Source organism: Rhinolophus hipposideros (assembly GCF_964194185.1).
Source record: "Rhinolophus hipposideros genome assembly, chromosome: 16".
Lineage (NCBI taxonomy): Eukaryota > Metazoa > Chordata > Mammalia > Chiroptera > Rhinolophidae > Rhinolophus > Rhinolophus hipposideros.
In genome coordinates this window covers 28,615,296-28,636,521 of record NC_138062.1, presented here as the reverse complement: position 1 = coordinate 28,636,521, position 21,226 = coordinate 28,615,296, and the positions used below count along the sequence as shown (strand labels likewise).

General features: G+C 48.2%; 1 protein-coding gene across 1 annotated transcript in view; it reads right to left on the bottom strand.

The window, feature by feature from the left end:
- PTK2B (protein tyrosine kinase 2 beta) overlaps positions 1-19,780 on the bottom strand; it is a 108,323-nt gene extending 88,543 nt beyond the window's left edge. Inside the window, exon 1 of the mRNA XM_081075640.1 lies at positions 19,605-19,780. The gene's annotated coding sequence lies outside the window, so the exon portion shown is untranslated. The remainder of the gene's footprint in view (positions 1-19,604) is intronic.
- Positions 19,781-21,226: the final 1,446 nt, after the last annotated feature.

Here is a 21,226-nt window from a genome sequence, read left to right as displayed (position 1 = left end):
GGCAGGAGAGATGAAAATAGAGAGGATGCTCTGAGAAGACAAGGCAAAACCAGCTTAACTAGATGAAGGTGAGGTAGAACATTATGGGCGGAATTGTGTCCCCTCCAAAATTCCTATGTTGAAGTCCTACCTCCCAGCATCACAGAAAGTGACTGTATTTGGTGAAAGGGACTTTAATGAGGTAATGAAGGTACAATAAGGTTACTAGGGTGGGCTCTAATCCAATATGACTGATGTCTCTATACAAAGAGGAAATTAGGAAAAAGACATGAACGGAGGGAAGACCAGGTGAGGACACAGGGTGAAGATGGACATGTACAAGCCAAGGAGAGAGGCCACAGAAGAAACCAACCTTGAAGACACCTTAACCGTGGACTTCCAGCCTCTAGAACTGTGAGGAAATAGATGTCTGTTGTTTAAGCCACCCTGCTAGTGGTATTTGTTATGGCAGCTCAAGCTGACTCACACGCAAGAATGATGAGAAGCGAGGCTAGGGGACTGGACCAGAGACAAACTTCAGAGCAGTCCTGGGATCATGAAAGCCAGGCCGAGGAACTCGAATTTAAAGGGATTTGTAGATGAGTTTTACTGAGTAAGTTTAATTAGCAGAATATTTTTAAATAAAAGGGCTGTTTGGAGAGGGGAAAGACAAGAGCCCACAGAGACAAAGAGGCTAGAAATCACTAGCTGAGAGGTCTTGTTTTTATGGACTGTTTATCTACTGCTGACCATGACATTTTAAGATGGTGACAAAATTACTTAGACAGAATTGGAGAGCCAGAAAGGCAGGGCATCTGAAAACCTTGTCATGAATGGAAAGGGTGAGGGTCCACTTTTTATGGTAAGCCTTGATCAGAGAATAATGGGGTGGGTGGTCCCTATCTTTGAGGCCTGCAATATTGAGAAACAGTCATTATTCTGGGCTGTTTCAGAGGGCAATTCTAGCACCAACAGGTGCCTTCTAGAGAGTTCAGCTCCATGAAAAAAGAACCTGCTAGCAATAAGAGTTTCCCAACAATAATTAGTTTTCTGGAGAGACATTTTCCCCAGGTTTTCAAGGGAAAGAAGACCTTTCTCCATGAGATAGGGTTTAAACTAGATGACTTTGCAGTCTACCCACTTCTTCCCTAAATAATTCTTGTTCAATGGAGGCATTTCTTGTCCTCTGGATGCTCCACTTTTCTGTAATCAAAGGAAACTCTCCATCATTTTATCCATTACTCACAGCAACATGGTGAGCAGAAACCAAATAGTTCTATGAGAAGAGAGTAAAAAGAAGGATCCATAGAACCCCTTTTGTGAGCTCTTTTTTTCTCATCCACAAACGGGAAATGGAAATTCCAAGAGGGCAAATTATCTATAATGCATACCCTGGTCTTGAGTGACCAGACTTATAGCTGAATCAGGTTCTCCATAACTTCAGAATCACAGTGAACGGATTTTTAAAAGATACGTGGAGAATTTATCGCATGCCAGACCCTGCCTAAGCTAATAGATAGGGCTAAGTGTGGATTTCAGAACAGGTAAGATGGTCTCACAGGGCTCACTGAGAGTCTGAGGGAGGAGGTGCCTGTTGTCACCCATGGCCATGTACTGGGAAGGCAGCAGGAAGAGCAGGACCACTTATCCTGACTACAGGCAAGAGGAGATCATGAAAGCCCCACAGAGGTGGTGCAGTTGAAAGCTGAGGAGGATTTCAAAGGGTGAAGAGAAGAATGAAGAATAAGAAGCAATGAGGATCATTTGGGTAGAAGCAGCAGCCCTTTTGGCAAAGGTGGGAGATGTGAGTACGACTTTGGGAATGAGGAGTGTGGACACCTTTGGGACCGTGTGCCAGACAGGCCAGTCGCTTTGTACCCAGTGGTAGGAGCCTCTCCTGCTTCTCAAAGTTCCCCCTCACAGCCCAGAGCCCTCACTGTGACCTCCAAGGTCATGATCCCCTGGTCTCGTCCACGGCAGCTGTGTATGTCTTTTATCCTGACTCACCTTCCTGTATGTGTCAACGCTCTCATAGGTTTTATTTGTTTTTTATGCCTGAATCAACCATATGTAATAGAACCTGTCTACTTCTCCTCAACTGTTTTGATCAGTTAAAAAGTAGCCTTGCCAGAACATCAGATCTGAAGTCTGGGGAAAGCAACTGCTTCCTGTTACGAGCAGTGAAAACTCCAGCCCTGGCTCAGTTTGCCTTTGCTGGGGAATGGGTGCGTGTTCCCACAGACCTTGCTCTCCAAACCACTAAAAGCCACAGGCAGAGCACTGCTCCTTCCCTCATTGGTCACAGCTCCGCACCTTTATCTTGTGGCTTACTACGCAGGCTCACTCAGATGTCAACATGGGCAGCCCTCTCCCAAGGACGTAGCATCTTTGTTTAAACACATGTAAAAGATGATGAGGTTTCTATTCCCTTAGGAGAGGGTCAGCAGAATTTCTCCAGGAAGAAAACTGTACTTGCTTAGAAATATGCCTATTGTGGACTGAATGGTTGGTTGTATCCTCCCCAAATTCATACCTAAGGTGAGGGTATTAAGAGGTGGGGTGTTTGGGAGGTGATGAGATCCTGAGAGTAAAGCACTCATGAATAGGATCAGTGACTTTATAATAGAGACCTAGAGACCTCCCTTGCCCCTTCTACCCTGTGAAGACACAGCAAAAAGAAGACTGTCTGTGAACCAGGAAGCAGGTTCCTACGAGACACAGAATTTGCTAAAGCCTTCCTCTTGGATTTCCCAGCCTCCAGAACCGTGAGAAATAAATGTCTGTTGTTTGTCAGCTACCCAGCCCATGGTACTTTGTTATAGCAGCCCCAAACGGACTAAGATAATCACCAAATCACTGTCATTACACAAAGCCCAGGGAGCCTGGGCAGGTATAATTTGTTCATTGCTTTGGAAAAGGAAAGGAAGCAGGAGGGGGAGGAGAGCAGAGAAAGTGCCAAATGCTGCAGGATCCAATCCTCTCCTAACACTCTTCCTCCTACCTCCAATTCTTCAGTAAGACCCACAAAATCAAATGTTTGGTGTGGTTGGACTTCTTGGGGTAACTGGTGAACGGGCTGAGGGGTCTGTGCCTGGGAGTGATGTGACTGAACAAGACCTGACAGCACAGAGGTGGCCAGAGCACCAGGAAACGAGTCCAGAATTGGCAGAGATCCTGGCGCAGGACCTTGGGCTGCCATAGGCTGTGGCGCTGGGGTGGCTGCCAAATGTAACAGACAAGGGGCAGGGGTCCCAGGTGACATTTCATTACATACTTCTGTCTTCTGATAGCGTATGCTTTTGATAGAAACAATTGCTAAGTGTGCTGAGTACTTACGTGCAAGGCACTCATGCTAAATGCTTTATACACATCAATATGTTTTCTCTCTTGAATCTGTGCACTATTTCTTTAAGGAAAGTGCTATGGTTACCAACGTTACCACTCCGTTTGGCTGGTGGGAAAGCTGAGGATTAGAGGGGTTAAGAATGTGTTTGAGGCCACATCTCCGGGAAGTAGGGAGCCACACCTTGAGTTTGAGGGCTTGCTCCTAACCATTATGAACACTGCCTGCTGATGGATTGGAAGTTGTTTGTGTGAAGGCGGATGTTCCTCTGCCTCCAGAGGGAGGCTGGATTGCTCCATACTTAAAGGAGCAGTAATATCAGGCCCAAGCTTGTGCTGGGAGGGGAGGAATTGGGTGAGGGGAGGATTTGGAGTGGGGAGATGGCACACAAAGAAGTCAGCCAACGAGCTTGCCATTTTCCTGAAAAGTGAAAGACGGGGTCACGAACTGAGTCGAGGAATCCTTTCTCCAACCTTAGGGCACTATTTTCCTTCCTTTAGCCGGGAGACTCAGTGGACCAGGAAAAAAAAAAAAAAAAAAGAAAGGCCAGAAGACAGGGGACAAGGTTCATGAATAAGGTAGAGGTTGGTGAAGATAAGTTATGACCTGTTCAAGGCACGTTCTCTGGGTCTTCCCAGGGAGACCTTGTCATTAAACAGTTGTAAGGAGATAGCAAAAGGCAGTAGTTCCGAGGGATGTAACTGGGTCACTCAGGTTTCTGTGATTTGTGTGGATCCTCAGGTCAGGGGCCACCATCCGCCCGGGGAACCTCAGTGGCTTCATTTGAGAGGAATCAGGTAAAACAGCAAGAACTAAAAGACAGCTTTGGGGGATAGGAACCACGTCTGGAAGTTCTTCAAGTGTTGAAGCGGGCAGAGTAGGTGGGGGCTTGGTTATCTGTTGACCAAGAACTGGAAGACGCGGACCGGGAAGAAATACAGGAAGAAGCAGAAAAAGAGAAGGGTCCATCACGAAATGAGATTCCTGAGGCTGACTTGGATGCCAAAGGCAGCACATTTTTGCCCGAGGAAAACATTCTTAATACGGCTGTGGGGGTGGTAGTTCCCTAAGTGATACAGATTAGTAACCACATGATGTTCAAGGCTGATGCACTCATTGACAAGTGTGGCACCCAGCCATGTCAGCTCATGGCCCGTGTGCAGCAGAAGCCTTCTCTTCTCCACCTCTTCCGCCTTTGTGAATACACTTCAAGAACTGGGGGCCAGGAAGGGCCAAGGTAAACAGGTCTTGATTTGTTTTGCTTTGTTTTACAGACCTTCACGATGAAGGAGTAGAGAACAATCTCCTACAATGTCCACTGAGGGCTGACACAAGCACCATGGCTGTGACCTCCCAGATGTGTAGTCTAACGGGGAGAAACGATGCTCTGGACTGAATGTTTGCATGTCCCCAAATCCATATGTTGAAGCCCTAACCCCCACTGTGACTGTGTCTGGAGACGAGGCCTTTATGAGGTCCTAAGGGTGGGCCCTGCTCTGATAGATTTAGTGCCCATATGAGAACAGGAAGAGCAACCAGAGGTCTCTCTCTCTCTCTTTTTCTCTCTCTCTCTCTCTCTCAATACACACACCAAGGAAAGGCCATGAGAAGACACGGCAAGAAGGACGACATCTACATGCCAGGAAGAGGGCCTTCACCAGACACTGACCATGTTGGCACCCTCATCTCAGATTTCCAGCCTCCAGAACTGTGAGAAAGTCAAAGTATGTTGTGTAAGCCACACAGTCTATGGGATTTTGGTATGGCAGCCCGTGCTGACTGAGACAGAGGGCATGCATATGATCAAAGATGAAATAAGGCAGAAGGAAAGTCTTATTGGAGTCAGGAAGAAGGCTGAGGGAACAGAGGGGATGGTGAGATGAAGCCAGACGGAGGGTACTGTTGGAAGGGGCATGCAGAGGTGGCATTAGGGTTAGGGCCTAATGGGGTCTGCAACGTGGGAATGTAGGACGCACGGGAGAGGCAGTCCTGACTGAGAAAGGACCCTGGACAAAGGCCAGAAGCTGGGGAAAGTCCACAAGCCCTCAGGGAGCCTCGAGCAGATGAAAGGTGGGGCTTGATGGCAGAGCCCATGGAGACGTGGTAGGTCTTTCGACCAGGGTGGGCATCAAAACCATGTTTGGATTGTTAAGAAGAAAACAAAGCAAAACCAAAAAGGGAAGAAATGGCTGCCTGGGTCTAATTGTAGACGGAGGATTCTAACACACACCCCTAAAGAACAGAACTGTCTCTACACCAGCGGTTCCTGGGCCAGCAGCATTCACATCATCTGCAAAGCCGTCAGAAATGCAGATTCTTGGGACCCAGCCAAGATGGGATGCAGCAGAAACCTTGGAGTGGGAGTGGGTAATCTGTGTTTTCAAAAGTCCTCTCAGTGACTCTGATGGCACTGACCTTTGAGAAGCTCTACCTTGCACTACACTGGAGGGTCTTGGTTGCTTTCCCTCAGAATGTTCTCCAAAGTATATTCATCCAGGGATCAGGAAGTCCTCTCCCTGTGTGTCTTTTGCACAAATGACATTTTGTGTGTCTTGTGTTCATTTGAATCCCTGTGATGCCCCTGATTTCCACAGGTGTCGGAGACCATTTCTAAATTAGAACTTTCCCCCTCAGATCTTTTCCCTAAAACCTCCTCAAATCTGAACAAATGTTTATTGAGCATAAATTTCACATCCTGATATTTGCAGGAATATAACTGGGAGACAAAAGGGCATAGAACAAGATCCTTGCCTTCCACCATTCCATTTAGCAAGACATGTACTTGTGAAAAACAATTTTATCTCAAGACAACATGTGCCTGGCATCAATGGCTGGTATAGCCAAGAGTTCTGGGAGGAGGGGTGCTGGGAAGGTGTACAGTGAGCTTCTGTCCCATTTCCAGTCTCCTTCCCTCCACCAGCGCCTTCCAAGCCTGAATAGCCTGTATGCTCCATAATTCCTGGCGAATACCCTGTTCCTACAGTTGGGGCAAATATAGGGGCCTGTCTGGCCCCTTGCTTTCCAGGTAGGTGTCCTCTTCACAGCTTCCCCATTCCTGCAGACAGGGTACCATCTCACCCTGTGCATTTGCCCACGGGAGGCAAGTTGGTTCTTGCTCATCGGGCTAAGTTCCACTCTGTTCTTTCTGCTCCACTAGCCACCGCACACACATGCACAGGGGAAAGAAAGCAGGAAGTGGACTCTTCCTCAGGGCCAGGCCTGTGGGCCAGCCCTCACCACCACCCTCTCTGGCCAGTCAGCAGTGTGGAGAACTGTGACACCCAAGGCGACAGCAGGAACTCCTGACTATTGGCACAGCCCTCCGGCAGCCCTTGGCCACACCCCAGAAATGACTGACTAGGTTTCTGAGCCAAGCCTTCTCTGTGCTTGGCACAAGAGCCACTCTGACCTGGGGTCAGAGTCCTCTTTTCCAAAACAAAAACCTGACTCTCTGCCCTGCTTTAAAAGTCCTATTGGCTCTATATCCTCTATATATGTTATCTTACATATCCTGCAGCTTCCTATTGTTAACAGAATAACCTCCAGTGCCAGGCGACCATAATAAAGGGCTTCTTTGCATTTGTCCAGCTTTATTCCCACCTCCATCCTGCTGGATTCAGCCTCCCTGAGCTGTCCACACTCTTTGGTGCCTTCTTACCTTTAATTATGCTGTGTCCTCTACCTGGAAGAGCAACTCACTACCCTTTCTCTGCCTGGTGTTCTCCTATCCATTCTTCAAATCCCTTCCCAGCACCACCTCACTTGTAAAGCCTTTTAGCCACACGCCTCACCTTGGTAAAGTGGGTAGCTCTGGCCTTAGTGCCTCTGGCATTTGACTATCCTTTAGCAGCACATCTGGTTTTACCGTGACTGCTTGCTTGCCCTGCTCTGTCCCCTTGAGGGTGGTTTCTTGTTCCCGTTTGTATCCCAGCGCCTAGCACCGTGCCTGGCCCCTAGTAAACTAGGTGCTACGTAACGTGGAGCTGGGCCTCAGATTCACCATGTCAGAGCCACTGATCCCACAGCCTCAGGAAAGGAAATGGGACTTCGAGGAGGAAGACTATAGACTCTCCTTCCTTGCAGAGGATTGAAAACCAAGGGAAACACCCCCCTGGGGGGACAGCTTACACTCCGTCCTGTCATGACCCAGAAGGAAGGACTAGCTGTCAATGTCACTGGGATCCTGTCTAGGAATGGACTAAAGTGCTACGGACCCGAATGCTTGCCTGATAGCCACAGACCTGAACATCTCACTTTCTTTACAGACCACTGTGGGTAAAGGAAGGAGACCAGGCTGTGTCCACAAGTCCCTTCCCCGTCCCCTGCTCCCTGACCCCAACTCCAACCATACACATTCCAGAGTAAAGGTCGCAGGAGCCTGTCCTTCTGTAGCTGCTATGAAGGTCTTTGTAAGAGCAATATTGTCTGTCACTCCTCCTCCAGGATCTGTGCCTTTACAAGCCACCTCCACAGCTCATGTCTCTGCCACGTCTTCATATGTCCGGCCACAACTTCCATTCTTGTCCCTTTGCCCACTATTCTTTCTCTTTCCTTTTCTCACTCTGACCCAAACTCCAGAGTCTTATTGTCTAGCTCGTATGGGGCTTCTGAAGAGCGGAGGGGAAGAACAGCAGCGGCAGTCTCTCTCTGTGGAATTTGCTGGTGAATCACCAGTGAGTGTGGTTTGTGAGATGGATGCGACTGTCCCACCCCAGAGAAGGGAGAAGGAAAGGCCACTAGCACCAGACCACGCAGGAGGCCTCAGCAACCCCAAAGCCCTCACGGGGGTGGGAAGAGCTGCAGTGGACTCGGGGCCTGAACCAGGCAAACCCTAAGGGAATCCTGGCATCATAGCATATCCCTGACAGTAGGTCCTACTCCAGCAACTATTACCCGGAATCAAAGTCACGTTATCAAATGCTGCAGTCACGTTAGCTGATCTTTGGGCTCCTGAGCTACCTCCAGAAAACTCAGGTAGATTCCGGTTCTCTCATTTTAAAGGAAAACGATAAAGATACACCAGACAACAGAAAACACAGTGTCTTGTTTTCAATGTGTCACTGCAAACCTGTTTTTTAAACAATTTTATATATGATTCTATATATTTTAAAATAAGACCAATGCTGGTTTTCTGGGTGGGAATTCAGAGGGAATAAAGAGGGTCAGATTGGTGTGGTTGCTTGGTTAACTGGCCTAGCCTGTATTCCTTCTTTTGTTCATTCATTTCTAGAGTCATTCATCCATCTATGTAGCCATCCATCCATTTTTTTTAATATTAAACATCCTTAAACATAAGGTAAAGCTCTCCCCACCCCCAATTATCTGTCAGGAAAAAGAAGTTTACATTCTAGCCCTTATAGAATCCTTCATAGTATGCACTTCTTTCTCATTTAGCCTATTTTCAACAAAAATACACTGTTTGGGGAAAAAATATTAGCCTGACACCACTTTGGTCAATGCAAGTTTTAGATGCTTACAAAGGTCACTGGATAGAATTTTTTTTTTTAAGCATGGTAATATAATGTAGATTTAGTAACTCTTCTTGGGGGTATAGTCTCACAATTACAAGTGCTGAATTTTGTTGTAAACAAACATTCAAATATCGTTTTTTTAAAAAGCAGCACACTAAGTGGTTATATGGTGGATACCAAAAAGAAATACCTTCTAAAGGATTTGATTAGACATTTCTCCAAAAAAGACACACAAATGACCAATAAATACATGAAAAGATGCTCAACATCATTAGTCATTAGGGAAATACAAATCAAAACCACAGCAAGATACCACTTCATACCCACTAGGATGATTAAAATCAAAATTAGAGACAATAACAAGTGGTGAGAATGGAGAGAAATGGGAACCATCACGCATTGCTGATGATAATGTAAAAAGGTGTAGCTGTTACGGAAAGCAGTTTGGCAGTTACTCAAAATGTTAAACACAGAGCTATCACACGAACCAGCAATTCCACTCCTAGGTGCGTATAACTAAGAGAAATGAAAACATATGCCCACACAAAAACTTGTACACGAATTTTCATGACAGCATTATTCATAATGGTCAAAGAGTGGAAACAACTCAAATCTTCATCAACTAATAAATGGATAAGGAAAATGTGGTGTATCCATACAATGGAATACTATTTGGCAATAAAAAAGGGAATGAAAGAGTGACACATGCTACAACTTGAATGAACCTTGAAACGTTATGATAAGTCAAAGAAGCTAGTCACAAAAAAAGTCAAGCTATTGTATGATTCCATTTATAGGAAATGTCCAGAATAGGCCAATCCAGGAAAGCAGGAAGTAGATTAGTGTCAGGGGCTGAGGGGAGAGGAGAACAAGGACTGCTGATGGTATGAGTTTCTTTTTAGGGTGATAAAAATGATACCGCAAGTACCTAGTGGTGATGGTTGCACAACTCTGTGAATCGACTAAATTCACCAAACGTACATTTTTAAAAGATGAATGTATGGCATGGGAATTGTATCTCCAAAAAGCTGTTATTAAAAAATAAATAAACACCTTCTGGATTAATAAGCAATAGCCAACTCTCCTTAGATTATAGGGAGGATGATATAAGCCAGCACACAGAGAGCTGATTCACAAAATGTGGTTCTAGTCATGAGAAGGATACTGATGTTAAAGATGTGAGTGAAGTGTTGAATTTTAAATAGGGAGAGTGGGGAAAGAGCCATCGTTTTAACTTAATGTATTATTTTATGTAGTATGTGATGTGCAGAACATGTGTCAGCCAAATAATATATTAAGTATTACCCTAAAACATTTACATATTCACATCAGCTTTTTTTTTTTTAACAACCCCCCTTATTGGGAGGCACACACATGTTCAGGCACACATTGTACTCATCAAACGGTGACTGACTGTGTGTAAAGCACCAGCCGTGTCCAGTTGTAACACCTTACAGAGAAGGTTCTGACCTCTACCGAGTTTATCGTCAAGTTCGTCTGAATTAAAATGGAACTCAAGTTTGAGGGGATTTCTATGAAAAGTTTGTAAATCTGATGACAAAACGTGGCGAGTCGTTCTTAATCAAGGGGGCGGGGAGGTGCCTAAGTTGCCTGGAGTCCAGATGAAAGTTCTGGACTCTCCTCCCACAAACCTGTGCGTCTGCTCTCAGGGCGTGCACGTATACAACAACCCCTGCCCCCAACAAACACACTCCACATGGCCCAGGTTGGATTCCTTCCTCTGAGATCATTCTTTACTGAACCCACGTGAATCTGGAGACCTGGAAAAGATGACCTAGGCCCAGGAGACGCAGGGAAGGCCCAGGGCTCTCTGTAGAAGGGGGTCGATGGCCCGGCAGGCACCCGTCCTCCCTGTCTCAGTCCTGGGAGGGTCTCCGTTTAACTGGTTTCCATACTGCGCCTTCACCTAAGATCCATTTTAAAGAAAGCTCCGACTTGAGAACAATCCAAACCCCCCTTTATTGCATGTACAAACGAAAACCCAGATGACTCACCCAAGGTCATGTGGTGGGACCGTGACAGAGCCGCCAGTGACCAGACTAGGGGCTTCCAGTCCCACGGCAGGGCTCTGTCCCTCACACCTCTCGCTGGGAGTGAACACAGGTGGGCAGCTAAGGGTTTTATCAAACAGGTGCAGGAACGGCTTTCCTACGCAGAGTCAGGTAAAGAAGGAGGGAGAGGACTCCGAAGCACGCTGGGGACAATGGAGGCCACCCTCTGGAGATAAAGGAGCCGATATGGACTAAGCGTTTCCAGATCTTGGGATTGCAGGAGCCAGAGCCTTCCAGGGCAGTTACCATGGCAAGCCCCTGTGCCTACGTAGTTAGGTCGAAGTCCAGGCTACTAAAACCTGCCAAACTCTGCCTTGCAAATCTCTCTCCTGCGTCCCCAAAAGCAATTTCACCCTGTTCCAAGGCTCCTTGCCTTGTTTTCCTACCCCTTGTCTTTCTCCTGTCATTCATCCTGGCCTCGTCAGTCTCAATAAGCTGCAGGATGAGGGAAAAGGGAAAGGCAAGGATCTCATGGATTAGAGAGACACAGAAGGAGCTTAGTAGGGAGATTATGGAGCTCCTGCTCTAAATGCTGACTCCCACTATCTGGGTTCTAGAAACCTCCACATTCCAGAGAGGCAACAAGCACATCCTGACCTCTGGGGAGAATGTGATCCTGCTCTGTTGCAACTGGCTGCTGTGTCACCCAGCACAGGGAATGAGGAACGATCACATCAGGCCCCGGTGAGCCAGTAAATGCGTACAGAAGGAGGGACATAGGAACCCTAGTCCTGGACTCAGAGGGAGTTAGGAAAAAGAATCAAGGGAAAGGCACCCCTCTGCCTGGGAGGAGTTTCACATCCGAAGCCCAAGCCTGGAGGCTGCAGGGGAGAGCACAGTCTTCCCAGGTGCGGAGCTGAGCCATCAGGAAGTCAGACTGTGGAAGCTGGAAGGAGCTGGTGTTCCAGGCAGGACACAGTATTTGAGCAAAGATTTGATGGGAACCAGCGAGCAGATGAGGGAAGGATAGGGGAATTAGATTAGAAGACTAGACAAAAAGTCAGATTATAGCGGGCACGGAGTAGTACATTTAAAGGGTCTAGATTTGCCTAGAGGCTCTTTGGAAATTAGAGCTAGGGAAGGGAGAGGCTCTTAAGTACGTGGTAGGTGATATTAGGTATTTCTATGGCTCTATCCTAGGCTCAGTTAGAGCAGGGCCGGCCAGGATGAAGGGGAGGAAGGAACGAGAGGCATGTAGAAAGAATCTGTAGGACTGATTAGTGAGGGGGAAGATATGAATGGAGAAAAGCAGAGAAGTGGGGAAAGAGACAATAACTCCAAGGTTTTTGACCCAAGTACCTAGGAGAATGACGATTGCACGAGCAGAAGGAAGGATGGCAGGAGGAACAGATGGTTTGGTGTGAGAGAATGGCAAGTTTAGTTTCCGACATGTAGCATTTTAGATGAGTTACTCTAGTGGAAATGTCTTAGAGATTCTTGGAAGTGGAGGGCTAAAGCAAGGGAGGAGAGTCAGGCTGAAGATGGAGCCCCGGCGTCCTCTGAACTGATGAGGGTGGATGGGGGCAGACCTAAGTGCATGTTTTTCCTTGATTCTGGAGGAGCTGCCATACAAAGGTTGCCATTAGACCTCTAGACAGGCTGACATTTAGTGCATCTCTAGCCAAATTCATGGGAAAGGACTTATCTGTGAATCAAGAACACGGAAGAAGGAGAGGATAATGGAGAATGGAAAAATCACATATATAACCTAAACAATGTGATACTCCCATAAACTCTACATCTTTTACCTTCATCTAAGGACCAATTTCAACCCAGAGAATGTAGAAGCTCTAAGTGACCAGCAGATCCTCTCCAGGACCCCCAAATCATCCTGATTACACAATGTATTCAGACTCTTAAGACTTGAACTGTTATAATAAGTTCCTATCTGCTCCTCCTGCAGGCTCTGTTCTCTCCAATCCACTTTACATGCTGCTGTCCAAATCTGATCATGGCCCCTTCAGCCAAGTTGATATCTCAACAGCACCCTGAAGTCTTCGGAGTAAAGTCCAACAGCTCCCTACAGCCTTCAGAATAATGTCCAAACACTGTAGCCGCCATGCTTAAGCTTTATCTTACTTTCTGCAATTACCTTATCTTTAGTGCCCTTAGATACCCTTGGCTTCGCCCAAAATGAGTCATTGGAACCATGCCTTCGCACTACCCCCTGCCTTTATTTACACTATCCTTTGACCACAACTACCATCCTAAGTTTCTTTGGCGATACCCTACTCATCCTTTCAGAGCTTTTCCAAATTCCTCTTCCTCCAGGAAGGATTCCCAGGCTCCCCAGACAGAGGTAATCTCTCCATCCTTTGACCTGATAGCACTTCATCGGTGCCTCTTTTATGGCACCATAATTCCCTGTCTTTTTTAACAGTAATTTATCTTTATGTGTTACCTCCTCTACCAGACTGTAAACTCATTGAAGTGACACAGTCCCTCGAATGTGGGGAGAGAAGACTGGACCCTGAGAGGGACAGGGGTAAAGAAGAGGAGAAATGGGATACCAATGCCTAGAACAAGTTACGAATGAGAAACCCAAAGCTCAGAGGGGTTACATAACTTGGCAACGTCCCACAGGTGAAAACTCACATCTTCCTGACATGAAACTCTTCATTTTTCCAGGGAGAGTGCCTGCCGGGTGGTGTTTTACGGGGCATTTTTCACACAAGTCAACTATTTGTCTCCGTGTCCCTATGAGGGATGCAGTTCCATTTCTTCTATTTCAAATGAGAAAGTGAGGCTGGGAAGAGTAAAGAGACTTACCCAAAGGCACACAGCTAGAGCCATGTCTCCTGACCCCCAGACAGCCTTTCCACCTCCCCAGGCTGACAAACTGCCTGAGCGAGGAACGGCTGCTCGCCTTGAGCTGGGGACTGAGGAACGTAACCAACCTAACCAACTGTAACAGGATGCTGGTGACAGCACCTTGATCTCTTATAACCAGACTGGAGCAGGAACTGGGGGTGGGGAGAGTGTTAGCCTGAGCTGAACAGAGACGAGCTGGCCTCTCACTGCAAGTGCTCCAGAGAACAGAGACATGCTTGAGGTTAGGGAGGAAGCAGGGGGGTGAGACAAAGTGCATTCATTTAAAAACCAGGAAAAGATGTGATGCTCCAAGCGCCAGGACAGGAGAAGGGACCAGGTGGGAAAAGGAACCCGGATAAGAGCAAAGCCCAAACTCAGGGCAGAATTCCCAGCAGATGGGCCAGGAGCTCCCTGGGCCCCGTGCATGTGTCCAGTGGGATTGCAATAGCTGGGGTCCGGGATGTCTGAGAAAGTCGGGAGGAAGAGCCTTAGAGATACCAGGGGCATCTCTAAGGGGCATGAAAAAGGGCTTCTGTGTTCCTGCTACACTCGGTGGTTGGGAGAATTGGCCTGGTTGAAAGGGAGACTAGTCCATGAGACAAGAATTACAGCCAGTCTAAGTTCGAAACCCTGGGCAAGGTGCATTCCTCTGAGCCCCCCTTCTCTAGTGAGTGATGCCAGATTCTGTGTAGGTGGATTTCAGAACATAAAAGGGAGGAAGGGGACTGGAGAGGAAGAAAATGTTAGTGAACTGTAGCCAAGGCAGAAAAGGGGAAGGCTCACGCTTCTGCGGGTAATGGTGGGTCGTAGTTCTAATCACATTGTCTGGCTTCTTATGAGCAGCAGGTGCCTTCGTGTTGGGCAAAGGCAAAAGCTGGGGGATATCCAGAAACCAGAGGCGTGTCCGTTTCTGCAGCCCACCCACAGCCTGCCTGAAGGGTCCCTGGAGACAAAATCTTGTAGTCCTATCTCTCTACTTGTGCGTCTAGGTAAAAAGTGTATGGGAACATGCAGTCTCCAGTTTGCTCTTAATCAAACTGTCATCGTGAGTAATAATTATACCTTGGGAAACAGCAGTGACTCAAAAATCTACCCCCTCCCCCACTGCCACCCCCTCACACAGCTCAGAGGTTTGCACACGGTGCTAAAAACCCCAGAAAGTGAAGCCACCATATTTTCCTGCTCATCAGCCCTCTCAACATTTTAAATGACCATTCGGACTCTCCTGTCTGATGGGAAGTGGGAGAAAGTCTCTTTTCTGGCTAAAGAGCTAATTAGGCCTGGCTGTTCATCACACACAGTGAATTGGGGATGGGGGAGGGGGGTAAGAAGCAAATATTGTTGTCTACCTGACGCATGTCCATGAGACAGCACCCATGAGAAGCCTGCCCTTCAGAAGATGGTCTTTTCCCTCAGGAAAAAAAAAAAAAGGTGCTTCCTCATCAGCTCAGATTAACCATAAGTATAAAGATATAATGAAAAGGAGAGCTAACACTTATTGAATGCCTACTGTGTGTTGCCTGTTAAAGGACGGAGTGTTTTATGCACAGTCAAGGCTATTATTAAGCTGGTGCATATGGCCATCTGGTATGTTAAAATATTGAAATAGTCCATAGGCTTTGGTGCATGTCTGACACCTCAGCCCCCTGACTGCCTGCCTTCTCCTCTTCCAGATGCCTGGGACCCAAGGGGCTCTCATTGATTCTGCTCAGGGTAATGGCTAGTGTCTGTTCTGTTAGATTGCTGCCCAGGCTTTAGCTGCTGTCTGTGTTTTGAATATGACTCCTGGTATACAACCCTACTCCATCTTCAGGCAAAGCCCTCTTGTCTCCTCTGGCTTACAGATGAGGGCTCCGTGACTTGCCTAAGGTCACACAATGAGTCCCAGGGCTGGAAATGGAACCCAGATGACTGACGAAGCCTGGGCACTTGACCACCAGACCATCAATCACGTTCCTGTGGCAGAGACTGTCACCACTCTAGCTGCTCCTTGCCCTTTACCTCAGAATGGATGCAGAGTCTAAGAGAAAGTCTCAATCGGGAAGCCAGCAAGAACGTTGCTTATTTACCACACTGTCAGCCCCAAGCACACCAGCAGTTGTGCATGTGGGCTCCAACCAACCTCGGAGCCCCATTCATCTAGTGCCCATGGCTCCTGGGCAGAGGCGACACTAGAGGCCAGGAGATCACCCCTCGGGGTCCACCCCAGGTATGTCCCTGCTCCTCTCCTACCTCTCCATCAATTGTACTTGTCTTAGCAGTATGCAGGACAGGCGAAGCTGCTGCCATCAGCATGGAGGGCTATGTCCTCAGAGACATACTTTTCCCAGAGTCTTCTGAACGATGGGAAATGGGTATATGCTGCGGTAGGAAGATTTAGGCTGACGGAAGTAGGGGTTTGTGTCCATGAGCAATGTGTGGGGCTCAGACAGTGGCACTCAAGCGTTCAGTCCCTGAGGATCTTTGTAAGTTGGACATTGCTGAATCTTGGTCTATCCTGGCTAGAGGTATGAGATGAACAATGTCCCCTGAACGACCTGCCTGGTCCTAGAACTGCACCCACATTAACTGTTGCTAGATATGGGATGTTACTGTCCTTGATGTGGTAATAGGTGCCCCCCCTCCCGTCCACCATGCCTCTGAAAGTGTTGTATAGTCAATTTAGGGAATGCTAGTAAGCCCAGTGATACAGATGTCTTTTCTGCAGGACTTATCATAACCTTCACTGTGCAAATATGCATGACAACTCTCCAAGCAGGCTCATTTGAATGTTTCATCAATGGAACACCTATAACTATCTCATGGCATAGAATACTGTTCTCTAAACACTGATTGGCAAGTGCTGCTCTTTAGAGCTGGGAACAAACTGGTTATCAATGGGCAGGGGTGTGGGGAGATTTAGCCTCTGGAAAGAGAGACCATTTTTAACCCAGTGGTTACCACAAGGGAAACACACTTTCCATTTCCTCTTTCTCTTAACAAATTCTTAACTCCTTCAGGTTCCCTTTAGGGGCCCCTAATTTCCTCTTACAAATGCTCCCATTAAAGTCGAAACATGGTTCACAAGGCATCCTTACTTCATTTAGCCCTGAGCTCTAATTTTCTAATAAGATACTCATTATAAAAAAACAGGAATAATGACGGTCAGGCACTGTGCTAGGTATTTTATATGGATTCTCTTTCCACTCATTCACATTTCCCTTCAGTTAATTCTCCTTTGAGCCACTCCCTCTCCCCCACCCACTGTCATCGCCCTGGAGGGGTGGGCACCTCCTCCCCGTGCAGCAGGTCATATGGGAAGGGAATAGCAAAGCTGAACATGTGATTCAGGCTCTCCCTCTCTGCTCAGGACCTAAGCTTACACTCTCACTAGAAGCAGAACCCCCACCACGTTATTTCCCCTGGGACCTCTGAGTGCTCAATAAATATAAATGGAAATAAATGAGCCCCAAGCACTTTGTGGATGTTACTTGGGTGACCCTGAGAAGGTGTTACAGAAGTTAGTATCTACCAGTTTGGCACTAATTAGGTGATTGACATACATTATCATGGACCCTCCCAACCACCCTAGTCCTCGTTTCAGAAAAGAGATTCTGGGGCTCAGAGAAGCTAAGTGGTTTATGTGAGGCCTCACCGTGGAGAAGTGGCCGGGTTGAGATTGGAACCCAGGTCCAACACAAGCCTGATTTCTTTCTGAGGTCCTTCAGTAGATGAACAAGCTGACCAAGGAATTGATACTGGGTTTGTTTTTGTTTTGTTTTGGGTTGTTTGTTTTTTTAAAGAAATGGCATTGTCGATCAGTGGAGGAGCCCCAAACTGGAATCCAGAAGGATTGGTTACAAGTAAAATCTGTCCTGAGACTGTTCTCGTGGCCCTTGGGCACTACCCACCTTCACTTCCCAGCATAGTAGCACCCTCAGCTTTCTCCTAGAGGAGAAATAAAATATGCCAAATAAAATATCAGTCACCAGGTCAACTGGAGTTTCAGATAAACAATGAATAATGTCTAAGTATAAGTACATCCCAAATATTGCACAGGGCATATTTATACTTGAAAAATATTCATTGCTTATCTGAAATTCAACTCTGAGTGACCTGTATTTTTTATTTGTTAAATCTGGCAACCCTATCCTAGAGTGGGGAGCATGCTGGGAAGTCTCACGCCTGGCTCCAGGTCCCAAGTGTTGCTTCAACAGGAGTTGCCATGGCAGCCTCAGCAGGCCCTTCTGGAGCTGTCTCCACTTACCTCTCCTGCTTCACCTCACCTCTGCATTCTCCATGCTCTGAACACTCTGAGGTACTTTCAATTTCCCGGATGCCTCACGCTGCTTCTGGCCTCGGGTCTTGGCACTTGCTGTGCTCTGTGCCATTCTTCCCCCTTATTCCCCGCACTGGCTAATTCCTATTGATCCTTCAGGTCTCCACTTCGAGTCACTTCTGTCAGGCAGCCTTCCTGGGTGCACCCCTGACCATCTCCTCCCACAACCCTCCAGCACTGGGTTAGTTAGCACCCTGCTCATTCCCACTGAGGCACCCACCACTCTCTGCACTGCTCTGGGGAGCAGGGGCTGGGTCACATACACTGTTGTCTCCCTACACCCAGCACCAGCATCAGCACCTGGCCTCAGGTAGGAAGTCATTAAATGCTTATCGAATGAATGAATGAATGAATGAATGAGTGAATGAATTCAGAATGTCCTGCCAGAGCTAGGCCTCTTGAATGTGACTACTTCCTTCCTCCCTTCCACTTGACTCATTTTCTCATCTGCCTCATCTCTCTCCCCCCAGAGGAGTTGTGAAAGGCTGGAATTAGGTCCACAACAGCGTGTCTTGGCCTGGACTCAGGCGAGGGGAGAGCAGCCACACAAGGAGGGGCCTCCTCAGGCCCCTTACCTGGCCATGCCATACTAACTGCCACTGTCACCTCAAGTCCATTACAGGTCACGAAAAGCTCTTCCTCCCCTGGATGACAAATCCTCCTGCAAAAGACCCCTGTGTCCAAACTTCCGCTCTCCTTCTCCCCTTGTCCCCCTGAAAGGAGCCTAATTGGACTGAGCTCCAACTTTGGGGTGTGGGGAGATGCTGGTATCAGATGGCTGAGGGTTAGGGCAGGTGGTGGGATTCGGTGGGCTCAGCACATCACCCATATGTTCCCTGTTCACCCACCAAGGCTTTGCCCACGCACAGCCTGACAGCAGGAGAAGGCAGCACAGAACTTAACCCTTTAACAGCATTCAGAAAGTAGTTTCACAAAGGACCAGCGTGGCAGCGGCGAGCATTAACTTTAGTGTCCACAACACACACACACACACACACACACACACACACACACACACACACACACACACACACAGCAGCAGCAGCAGCTCTGCCTCTATCTCCTTTGCAGACCCCTGCTAGCTTGGAGTCAGGACTTGATTCAAAAGATGCCCTTTCTCGGGGCAAGAAGTGGACGCAGGCAGAGTGGGCTGCACCTGGGCGTGTGGCCAGGGTGGGGGTGTGAGGGCATGGGGAGCGGAGAGACAGCAGGGCGCAGAGAGCTGCTCCAAGGCAGGAGCTGAAGTGGGCTCTGAAAAGCCCTGCTTGTTGCTCTCCCATCTGACCTTTAGAGGCAGGCTGCCTCTCTGCTTTCTCCTCATCGCCCCCAGCCTCCCCAGGCTGAGTATGTTAAGAGGACAAAGAGGGAGAAACACCCTTTAGTCTCAAATTAACTCCAAAAATAGACTCCCTGTCCCCCTCCGGGAGGCTAGGAAGCCCCGGCGGTCACCGCACCCGCAGCTCCGCCTGCTGGGTCCGAGGCTGCTTTCGCAGGAACTCGGTCCCGTCCAGGCACCCACAGTCTCCGCAGCACCCCCCTCCACCCTTTCCACGTCGTCCAGCCGCCAACTTCTGGCAGGTGCTCAGACGCGATCACCCGAGGGGACTCACGGAAGGAAGCGCCGATTCCGGCGGCTCTCGGCTGGGCCAGGTGAGGCGGGGGGCTGCGCAGGTACAGGTGAGTGGGCGCTAGGCAGGTGAGGGGCTTGTGGCAGCTCCGAAAGCCTCCGCTGAGTAAGAGGGCTGACAGGTTTGTGTTTTCCCCTTTCCTCCTCCGAGTTAACCACACCCCTGCTGCTCTCCTCCCCACTTCCTTAAAGGGTGGGGTGCGTTCGCTGTGGTGCTGAGTGTGTGCCTGCCCCAGTCTCTTACCATAAACTCTGAAATAGACGCAGCCTCCGATTCCCTGAGCTGCTCCTGCACACCTGGGGGCCATCTCTGTCAGCCCCTGATCCCAGAAGGGGTCTCCTGCTGTTACCTGCCCCCTGTGAGTAGTTGACCCCCAATTCCTACCCCTTTTCCCTCCTCCTGCCACTCTAGCTGCAGACTTTTGGAGGTCACATGGCCAGGTTGCTGTTTCCTCTCGAGCCTCCAGGTATGTTTCAGAGCAGGAGACTGGACCTGCCTCCTAGTCTATCAGCACCTGGGTCCTTCCCCATTTCTCAATGTCCTAAAGTGTCCAGCCTCTTTTAGGGCACCAGAGATCAGGGGAGTATCACCAGGGGCTTTGGCAGAACTAAACACCACAGACCAGAGCCCTGTGCTGTGATAGGGCAGGACCAGAGGGTGGCACAAGAACAGTCATAGGAGCTGGGCAGCCTTTTCTGAGCTGCTTCACATCGTCCCACTTTGCTCCCCAAACAAAGATGGCATTGGGTGGTAAGATTCGAGGCAGTGACTTCAGGGTACTTAGCAACCATTTCCCCCATCACTAGAAAGATTCCAGACTTTCTCCTGACTAGGAGGAGGTGAACTGGACTTAGCATAAGGTCAAAACCTAGTGTGTATTCGGCAACCCCCCACCCCCCCACCACACACACACACACACACACACACACACACACCAACACACACATCCTCAGAGCTCTCTCCAGAGCCCCAGCCCCAAACTTCTTCACTGTGTCCTATGAAGGATTGGGGTCTCACAGTTTTGGAGGATGCTCTTCATGAGGTCGGCTCAGAGGTGGGCGCCCCTCACGCCTGTGCAGCCACGTGCAGCCTGGCATACCCAGCTGCCCCGTGACATTTCCTGACCCCAACCTCCAAACTCAGTGGATCAGCCACCCCAAGAAAATAGCAGGAAATGCCCACATTTGGTGCGCATGTCCAAATGCCAACCACTGTGCTAAGGAAGAACTCGGTCTACACGATTTTATTTAATTCTCCCCATTTTCTGCAAAGAAAATGGAGACTGAGATGAATTACCGTGTTTCCCCGACAATAAGACCTAACAGGAAAATAAGCCCTGACATGATTTTTCAGGAGGACATCCCCTGAACATAAGCCCTAAGGCATCTTTTGGAGCAAAAATTAATTTAAGACCCGGTCTTATTTTCGGGGAAACACGGTGACACATCCATGGCCACAAAGCCAATAAATAAATAAACAAACAAATAAATAAATATTTCTCAAAGTATGATCAGTGGACGACCTGCAACTTTTAAAATGCAGATATGTGAATGCCACTCCAGGTCTACTAAAATCAGAATTCTGCCCCAGCAGTTTATAAGCCA